Source organism: Eurypyga helias, unplaced genomic scaffold, assembly GCF_000690775.1.
Source record: "Eurypyga helias isolate BGI_N326 unplaced genomic scaffold, ASM69077v1 scaffold45308, whole genome shotgun sequence".
NCBI classification, from domain to species: Eukaryota; Metazoa; Chordata; class Aves; order Eurypygiformes; family Eurypygidae; genus Eurypyga; species Eurypyga helias.
In genome coordinates, this window is record NW_010268435.1 from 1 (window position 1) to 10,282 (window position 10,282).

The window sequence follows — 10,282 nt, forward strand, 5'->3', positions numbered from 1 at the left end:
TGCCCAACTTGGTGTTATCTGCAAAGTTACTGAAAGTGCACTCGATCCCCTCATCCAGTTTGTTCTTATTTTATGTGCTTCAGTGCTAAAACCTGATGCATAAACTTGCATCAGCCCCTGACAGAGTTAAGCCACACATCTCAGCCAAGGCCTGTGCACATCTGATGCTAGTGGTTTGAGGCCGCTGCTTTTGAGGTGATGAAGCAGATCAGTAATAGTTCCCACTCTAGACCAAAGGCTCTAATTTAAAAAAAAAAAAAAAAACAAAAAAAAAAACAAAAAAAACCCCACAACACCCAATTTTTCCTTCTTGCTTGGAAAAAGCAAATCATCTGGTTTCTTTAATGCAAAGCCACCACATAAGGATTATGCTGGATAATAAGCTCAGGCGTTGTAAAGCAGTTCTTCAGAAAACTGTTGCATCAAGACATGAAAATGCATCATTCTTACTTCACTTTTCCATAACTCTCACAAGGCAAAGGCAAAGCAATTCTCAGTGGACAGCAGTCTACACTGAAGGTCTCTGTGTGACCTTGAGCAAGTAGACTTCAAACTGTACACTGAAACACAGAATGGTGAGAGTTGGAAGAGACCTTACAGATGAGTGGAGGGCAGGGACACCCTCCACTAGACCAGGTTGCTCATAGCCTCATCCAACCTGGCCTTGAACACTTCCAGGGATGGGGCATCCACAGTTTCTCTGAGCAACCTGTTCCAGTGCTTCACCACCCTCTCCAGGAAAAATTTCTTCCTGATATCTAACCTAAACATGAATATTTTCCATTTAAACCCGTTACCCCTTGTTGCTCAGATTTTGTCTAGGTTTGTTTGTCTAGGAACAGTGCATTCTCCCTCTCTTATCAATACAATGGTGCTGAATGAAGGCCTAAATCCAGTTCTTAGTCCACACGATCAACACCTAATCCCATGTCCTGCTTCCCTTACTTCCAAAATCAAGTCCTAGCTACTCTGCCAGTTTATTCTGTAAGCTTAGTACCACAGAACAACATCCAATTTCTAGCTAGTAGGGCTTGCTTTTATCAAGATACTGCATTTGAAATGAACCGGTCTCACTGAGCCTCACCAACAGAGAGCTTTTACTGGACCACATGTGCCTCCAACGTCCTCCTCTTCCAGGCCTCCTGTAAAAAGCCCAAGTTACCTCATATGCAGCATCACTTAATATAACTGGACTACAGATAGACACAGAAACAGCCTATTCAAAAGGATGCTCTTACCATCACAAATTTGCTCTTGTGCAGTTAAATAAGCTATTTTACTAAATGAAACCCCCAGCTGACATTTACAAAAGAATTTTTTTTATCTTCTTAAATCTGTATCAAAACCCCTAAGATCATTTCCTCTTCTGTTGTTTCCTCAATCATCAGGTTATGGTCCCACAACCTGGGCTGTGGAATCCAGTACTTTATAAAAGATTTGAACAAGAATCTAGAATAGTCTTGGTTCCTTTAGATCACCGTAGCTATGTCTAAACTGTGCAACCTGGGAGCTCTAAAGACCTGAAGTCCCAAGAGTCACAAGGTTATTACAAAGTCATCAGCCCACTTTGCCATGTGTGCTGCAAAGGAACCTGAAGCCCAACAGAGTGGTCGGATGAGGATGGGAGTGAGAAAAGGAGCCCCAGAAAAGAAAAAGGCAGGCAGGAATGTTTGAACTGGAATTATCACTAAGTGAAGGATACAGAGTTCCATGTGCAGAAGTTTTGGAATAAAATTTTATTTTTCTCAGTGATAATTTTTTCTAAACATTAAGGCAATGCCTAAAGAGCCCACAAAGCTCCACTGTACTGGGAGATCTGCACATCTCATATAGCAGCATGTCAGAAGATGATTTATTTTAGGTCATCTGTGGCAAGTGTAGTTACTTCATCTTCCGTTGAGCTTACGGACTGCCTCCCCGTTTGCAGACTGCAGAGGAAACGTAGCACAAAGAACCTCTCATACCTACAGCTACATCCAGACCAGCTCTCTGGGCTTTAAAAGATGTATTTTTATTAATTTTGAGAATACGATTATTTCACAACAAAATTAAGGTCATTATGATGTTATAGAAGTCACTTTTACCAGCTTATTGCCCCACACAAGATCCTTCATAGGCCTATCATTAAATTTGCAGGAGGAAGCAGCTCACAGAATTACAAAGTAGCATTTTGAAGGGACAGAATTACAAAGTTGACAGATCAACCTTAGCTTTCTACATGATTATGGAACAGTTCATTCCATTCAGAGTCTCCTTTGGGCCACCTGTTTAAGCATGCAACATAGACTTTTGGATACATAAAAGTAAGGTGTGCGGCCTCAGCAGAATGGTTTAGATCACAGTAAGTTAGGAACACTTCCAAGAGTCCCAGCAATACCCATCCCATCAGTCATTCAGGCAAGGCAGGATTGGATAGATGCTACCTCAAGCCAGCACAGAGGAAACACACAAAAGAGGGAACAGCCTCTGGATACTAGAGTCAGGGCTCTGCCATCTGAACTATAATGTGGTCAGACAAGGTGGTCTGAGACCATTTCTGAGATCTAAACTGTAAACCCCCTGGTCACAGATCCACAGTCCCTGTCCCAAGACAGTCATGCCACCCATTTGACCTCAGTGTGAGCAATTCCATATACCAACCCAGCAGAAAAGACACCTAACTAAAAAATTTTATCTTATATACAAGCATCATAGTATAAAGAAAGATCAAAACCATGCAATAGGAAGTAGAGGCATTGGGGAGAGAGAAATGGGAACCAGGCCTGCTCTTTCTGGCTCACTACACCATGAGTAATCCTTCTGAAAAGAGATATCCAAGAGGAAGAAAAAAAACCAAGAAGGGGCCTCTCTTCATATCAAACCCTGGTCCTGATCTCTGCTCCCAAAACTACTCAGAAACCTTATAGAACAGCTCTTAAAATAAAACATGAGCCGAACTTGGAGCAAAGCCTTGCACTACTCAAACTTGGTTCTGAAAAAAGACTGAGTTTCTTAGGGACTTTTAGGGTACTTTCACTGGAATACCAAGTATTCTGCACCTGTTAACTGAATTTAAACATTCTGTCATCCAATACAGGTAGTAGACCAAAGGTTCGGAGTTTAAGGTCCAAAACGCCCACCGACTTTCCCAAGGACTTTGCACACAATGACATTTCACTCAGAAGTTGGCACCCTCGACCTTCCAAAAAATGCCAATCCTGACACTCAGCACTTCTGCAGATCAGGTCAGAGAAACAACAGCCCCAGCTCCACCTTCTTCACTACTCAATGGTTCTAGTTTCCCCATTTCCCTCAGTCTGTCAGTTCAGCCAGGCTTCACTCCTTATTGCCCTCCTATTCAGGGACAAAACTAGAAAAAGATTTGGGGGGGTTTGTTAGCCTCCAACAGACAACTAAACTGTTTACACTGAACTATTTATTTCAAACCCAACATATTAAAAGATCAGCTTAATACAGGCACACTGAACAGGAAATTTTAAAACAAATAGTGGGAGGTTTAGAGATAAGCAGTGGAAAACTGGATGTCAGAATGGGAAATGTCGGACAGTCTGAAAGTATGCAATGCTTCCTGGCCTGCCTGAAAGAAACACAACAGGATCATGATGTGCTCTGTAAAACTGATGAACTTCTGGAGTATTCATGTCCTAGTTTCTAAATATTTTGGTTTTGAAGATGAAGAGGCAAGTAATTCTATTGTTCTCTGTGAAGAATCATCATTGGTTTTATGATGAAGGGAAAAGACTGTTGCTGATACCAGTTAGCACAGATTTCAACACAGACAGGCCAACTGAGCCAGCAAACAGTCTGGTCTGAAGTAGCTCTCCCTTTCCTTTTTCACTGCTTAGGATCTGAGGGATATTAAAAGTGCCACAAGCTTCGCAAGTGCAAGCTGTACCATGTTTTCATCGGAATTAGTTTTCAGGGCATTTTGTGTGCGTGCACAGCTATTTGATAACAGTTTTATGAGTCCTAAAAAATAAAACAAATACTTTACACATTATTCATTCAGGCACACACGTGCAATGCTGAATCAGAATCCACATGGAGATCCAGCCAGATCCAGAGTTGTCCAGGAACATGGATGTATTCCCTAGATGCTATACCTAGAAAGGGCCTTGTGTCCACAGCCAAATGCATGGCCACATCTCAACTGAAAATAACAACAAACCTCAAGGTAAGTGTCGAGCAAGTGGTTCAGATGACTTCTGCCCACTCTGCTATGGGCTAACACCCTCTGACAGGTACCAGCTGCACCCATGCCGTGCAGCACTCAGCTCAGGCTCCTCCAGCTCAAGACAGTTATTCTCTCTCTTGATCTTTAATTGTAGCCTCTACACAAAGCAAGGGTTGTGCTGCTGCACGGAACTCCTGTAGTACGGCTCCATGCCCTATGTTCATAGAAGACAGGCTGGGAGCAAACTAATATACGGGCTGGGTGGGCAATTAGGAAAACAGCAGTTGGTAAGGGACCAGACTGATAAGCTACTCGACAGTGTAAAGGCATCCAATTTTCATATTGTATAAAAACTGCCACAAAGTCAGTGTCACACTTCAAACACATTTTTGCTTGAAGTTCACAAGTTAGAAAATTTTGTAAGTTAATATACAAGGCAAGAACAGCTATTTTAAGAGATCACTCCTTGCTGGAGACAAGGTTATGCTCACCGTTTTCTGTGAGCAAAGATGCCCGAAGTGTCAGAAACACTCAAAGAGCCTAGTCTAAGAAGATCCCAGCATTGTCATTTAGGGTCAGACACAGCTCACCCACCCCTTTCAGAACTGCACCAAATACCTGCATAAGCAAACAGTTTTAAGACACAGACGTGATGCTCCAACTGGAAGAAGCTGTGAAAGTTCACTTCTAATCTGGACACTTTTTTCAAGTGCCTACATGGAAGGTAGGTGTTGGAAATTGAAGCCCTCTGAACTTCCTGTGTACTGGGATGTTTGGCACCAAGTTGTCTTGAAAATTTGGCACTTGTTACCAAATTAAAAGCAACAAGAGCTGGACAGACACCCTTGGTTTCACTCTAAAGCAGGCTCCCATCAGAACCCTTTGTCCTGGGAAAACCTATGCCTTGTTTGAGAGATACAAGCAATGCAGAATCCACAATGACTCTCTGCACTGGGGATAGGGAAAAGAAAATTAAATCTCTCTAGATTCTGACCTCCGTGCCATGGAGGACCTCTCTCCTTAGGAACTAGTGAGGAAGACAGTAACAAAGGCTGTTGGAGTCTTCTTGGAGATGGCAGAGGTGGAACATCTAATCCATTGAACTGGTGAAAGGCAGTTCAATACCTACTCCCAGGAATAAAGCAGTTAGCCAAAAAATTGTTTCTACCCTCTATTATACAGGACCCATTTAAAATAACCACCAGCAAACAGCCTACAGGAGCACCAGCAGGAAAGGAACAAGCTCAAAGGTGAAACTGCACATCAGAGCATGTTTTGTTTGCTTAGGGGTTTTAGTTTCCTTTTTTTGTTTGTATTTAAATAAATGCTACAGTTCTGCCAGGCTGAGCACATTATTCCACACTGCAGCATCCAAAGCACAATGAATCACTTGGCAGATGTAATTTTTTTCTTCCCCACATTTTCCCATATTTGTTTTAATCACTAGCCCAGCAAAGGTTTGGTACTCTTACCTTAACCACCTCTGGGGCCTGCTGAATTGAAGCCGGAACAGAGTCTCTGGAGGCAGCCCCAGCATAGCTTTTTTGCCCTGCAAGGAGGGACTGCGAAGGAGTCGTTAAAGTTTCCTGAAGAATCTGCATCACTTCCCTCTCCTTCGACAAGCTTCCCTTGCCCTTCTGGAATTCTACCAGTTCCTGGGCAAAGTCCTCAATGCTTTCCAGGATACGCAGTAAGAGGGCTTTGTCATCCTCTTCCATTTTATGACCATTGGTTTCCATGATTTTTGACAAAGGGGAAGTGGGGTCGACGGGTTTACTTTTAGGCTCAAGAGCCAGAGGTAGTGCCTGCCTACCCTGCCAGCCAAACACCTGCAAAGAGGCAGGTTCACTCTCCTTCGGAGAGGGCTCCCTCAAAGTACTCTCCATTTTCTGTGAGAAGCACTCCAAGTCCAGCAGCAGTTTATCTATCTCCTCCTTGTCTCTCTTACTGCACATCTGCTCTCCTCTGGAGACATCAGCTTGGGAACCACACAATACCGAATCCAAAATTGGTTTTAATGGAGTAATTTTCTCAGAAGCGTGGGAGAGCTCAACATCTCCCACACTGGCACGTTCTGCTTTAGCACTGGCAGTTAGATCCAAACCACCAGGTAGCTGGTAGCTGCGCTCTAAGCTCTCCCAGCCTCCTCGCTGCTCTGCCTTCTGTATTTTCCCTAACGTTCTTTCCCCATCAGACTCCTCCTCAATGTACAGAGCCTCGGCAGAAGACATGCAGTCAGAAGGGCTTGTGGCTGGGAACTGAGGTAGAGCACAACCATCTTTTGCAGCTCTCACACTGTTCTCTGGTGGGATGCCGTGAATGGAATTTGAGGTAAAGCTCACAGTACTTGTCTGGATGGACTGAGGGGAGCTTGTCACCTCACACTGCTCACCTGGTAGTCTGTGAGGAACTGCACTGGAGGATGGCAGCTGAACAATATCTTCATAGCGAGGTGGCTGCTCATCTCCAAACACTGGGGAAAAGGGAGTTTGCTGCAAGCCATGAAAACAGTTAACTAGTTCCGCCAAGTCACTAGCTTCCTTGTGTCCTGGTGGCTTGAGCTCAAAGGGTAGCTTTTTCAGGTATGAAGAAAATCTTGTCATCAGATTCATATATATCATCTCTGAATTAGCCAGGGGATCATTGCTGTTCCCTCCACTAACACCACCTGCAGTCTTCTTTTTGATGCAATGTTTTATTATGTCTGTGCACTTTTTCAGATCCTCTGAGCACTTGAGCAAGATGTCTAAGCACACCTTAATATCTCCACCAGAAGAACCATCTAGCTTATGTTTTTCCAAAATCTGGGTAATGAAGTTTTCTTCAGAGAAGGAATGAAGGGAGAAGGGAACCACGGGATTCATGGTGACCTCGGGAGCATCATTGCTCTCCTGCCATTTCTCCACAGGTGAGGGACTCTGCAAAAAGCCACACGGAGGGCAGTTCTCATCATTGTTGAAGTGCCCATAAATCAAATCAAAGTCAAATGATCGTCTGCTGAATGAATCTGACCGAACTTTCCTTCCCTTTCTGTAGGCCACATGACTGGAAGAGTTTTTGAGCTTTTCAAAGGAGAATTCCTTTATTTTACCACTGGCAAGGTTTATCGCCTCACCTGTAATGTCTTTTAAACTGCTCGAGGCTTGCACTGAAGAGCCCTTCTTGATCCTTGGATTATTTGGGAGGATTTGCTGATAGTCCTCATTTCCAGGCAAGCTAAGTCCATTTTCAGAAACAGGAATTTTATGGTCTAGGCTGGCATCTTGGACACTGAGCTCTGCACACACACTGTGGTGGGCAACTATGCATTTAAGTCCTTGCTTAAACACTTGGCAAGTCCCTGTGCAGTAATGCACAGTGTGCTGAAAGTGCTGGTCTATCACCACACTGCTGTAGCAGTTCACAGAAGTGACCATAAGCCTGTAGGTTGCTGCCATAGCACAGATCACGCTTGAAAGCGCGGCTTCAAAATTCACCATGAACTTAACAGGAAAAAGGTCACACATACACCCCCTTTTCACAGCTACACCAGATTTAATTAAAACATTCAAATATCAGTGGAAAACATTCAAACTATATGAGAAACTACTGCCTTGGAAAGCCCTAGTGAAGTCTGGAGTGGTATCAACAGTACAGTTAAAACAATTAGTGCAACTTGCATGTGGTTTAACTTAAGGCAACTTGATTCTTGTGCCCCATGCAGAAAGCTTTGCTGATCACAGATGCAACATGAGCTGTTCCATTTCTAATAGTTCAGGTAGCTTCTCCAGCAGGTGTCAAAATTCAGACAGTTCTTAGGCAGAAGTGACAAGACAATGATTTTTGTTCAACCTTTCTTCTCTCTTTTTCAGGTGGGCGAGTAGAAGATACATAATCAAGTAGCATATAGAGACAAAAAATCCACAGTATGCTTGAGATTCCCCTCTCACACTGGTAAGGTAGATCCCTGAAACAGATAAAAAAGAGAGTCATTATAATTTCCATGTACTATGCAGGTTTGTCTACTACCAAACATATGGCACCAGCCCGTAACAACCAACACAAGCTCGTACAGAGTAAGAGTAGGCTGATATTTTTCTCCACTCCAATCTACCATATAAGAACACTGCTGAGGAGCTAGCCTATATTTATACACAGGCTGTCTGCACGTTGCCATTTTAACAGCTCTATTTTAACCACTCATTAATTTTTTTTCCACATTTGCTTTTTTACCTCCCTAGACTGAACAAAACCTTACCTTTAATTCTAACGGAGCAAGAGATTTAGCTCATGTTGTGAATTCCTGATTTCCTCTCTAAAGATAAGGCAAAGAGCAGTAGAGAAAAGCACTTTCAGGGTTTTGAAGCGCTCTGGATTATAAAAAGCTGCAAACAGCCTGGAGCAAAGTAGATGAATGTCTCTAAGAATGCATGGCCTTTAGTAAAGGCCACATAGGCTTCCATTAGCCAGCCTTTCACCAAGGTCCCTGAGACCATGGCAAAATATTTTAGGGAGAAATAACTGGTTTTTCGTTTTCTTACAACCCATAAATAGCAGCATACTTTATTAAATAAAGTCCACTAGTGTAGACATCAAGAGCGGAAAGTAACATTTGCATAAATGTTAAGCCTGTGAAAATAAGAAATTGTTTTACACTGAGCATAGCCATTTCCAGCTGCATTTCCTATCATCATGGTCAGAACTGCACCAGAATAAACAAAGGTTGCTTAACTTTGTTATGAAAGGATAAGAAATCCCAAATTTAAGGGTCATAAATTTGAAACATCACTTCATCTTTCTTGAATACTTCAATAGTCAAATTAAAAACACTCCAATGAAATTCTGAGCACCCTCTATTCCTGTATAAACAGGAATCCTTTTGATAAGAGATGATTAAATCATAGCTAAGTCACACTCCAGCATGCGTTTCTTCTGTTCTCCAAGAAACACACATGGTGTATCTAGCACCATGTGAAAGGCCAGACCTGCATGTGATGAATGGACTGCCCTCCACGCATGTTACATCCCACCTACCTTCACTCACGAGCCGGTACAAATCTATCACACAAAAGGAAAGCACCTTAAAAGTTTGGTGCTTTTGCAATTAAGGACTGGGGACAGCACAAGACTGCTGATCATTCACATTTAACATTTTACAGCCTAAATTTGAAACAGAGAAGCAGTGATTTAAGAGTATTCGATGGAATTTGTGATGTGCTATGTCTGCTCACTGCAATGAGGCAGAATTGTACCCTGCGAAGAAGCCGCACAGATTTGCTCTCTGCATTATACAAAGCATTGAAATTATTTCATTCAAGATGAACTGCTCCAACTTCCATGCTGGTATCTGTAACAGGCTGCCACCTGCCTATCGACTACCGCAGGCCAAGTTGCCTGTTGTACTGGGGCCAGCTGCAGAGTACACTTCTGTGCCTGTCCTGTACTGCTCCCCTCTACACCCACTGGCACTGCCCCAAAGCCCCACAGGCATGGGAGGGCCTTCCAGGGGGGTGATCAGAGGTATGAGGTGTGCCCCAGCCACAGCAGTGAGTCAGGGTGCCAGGGGATAAAGGGCGTAAGCAGAACCGTTTTTAAACCCCAGGGTGCTTATACCATCAGGCATCAACATAGGTAATAAGACTCCACACCCTCCAGTCACTGAATCCCAGGCTTCGCTATCAGGTGTGCTAAATGCTCTGCTGAATCAGAGCCACAGTTCAAAAAAAAGTACTATTGGCTCCCAAACGACTTCATCTCATAGGACTTAATGGGCTTTGTTCAGACAGGAAAACCCATGCTTCTATGCCTCCAGAAAGTCTCATCATCCATGGACTCCCTGAGAGTGCCCTCTGCCTAACACATCCAGGGTAAGTCTGCTGCTTTTCCTTTCCTGAGCCTCCATCAACTACAAAGAAGCTTTCTGACACTTCCTGAAATAAAAGTTAGATAATATTCAGAGAAAGTAGAGGTCTTCAGGAGAGCAGGTTTGATAAAGAATTAATATTACTTCTGAAAAAGCACGAGACTTTCCTTCTCAGAGGCTCCTTCCTCCTCCTGCGTCATACACAGCAAGGAGAGACCGGTCTTTTTACCAAAGACTCGTCTGGGTTTATACCCAATCTGGGAAAT

General features: G+C 43.3%; 1 pseudogene across 1 annotated transcript; it reads right to left on the reverse strand.

The window, feature by feature from the left end:
* Positions 1-5,646: 5,646 nt before the first annotated feature.
* LOC104503272 lies at positions 5,647-7,653 on the reverse strand (annotated as a pseudogene). The gene has a single exon (XR_727932.1). The product of XR_727932.1 is annotated as a serine/threonine-protein phosphatase 2A regulatory subunit B'' subunit alpha pseudogene (transcript).
* Between the last annotated feature and the right edge of the window lie 2,629 nt (positions 7,654-10,282).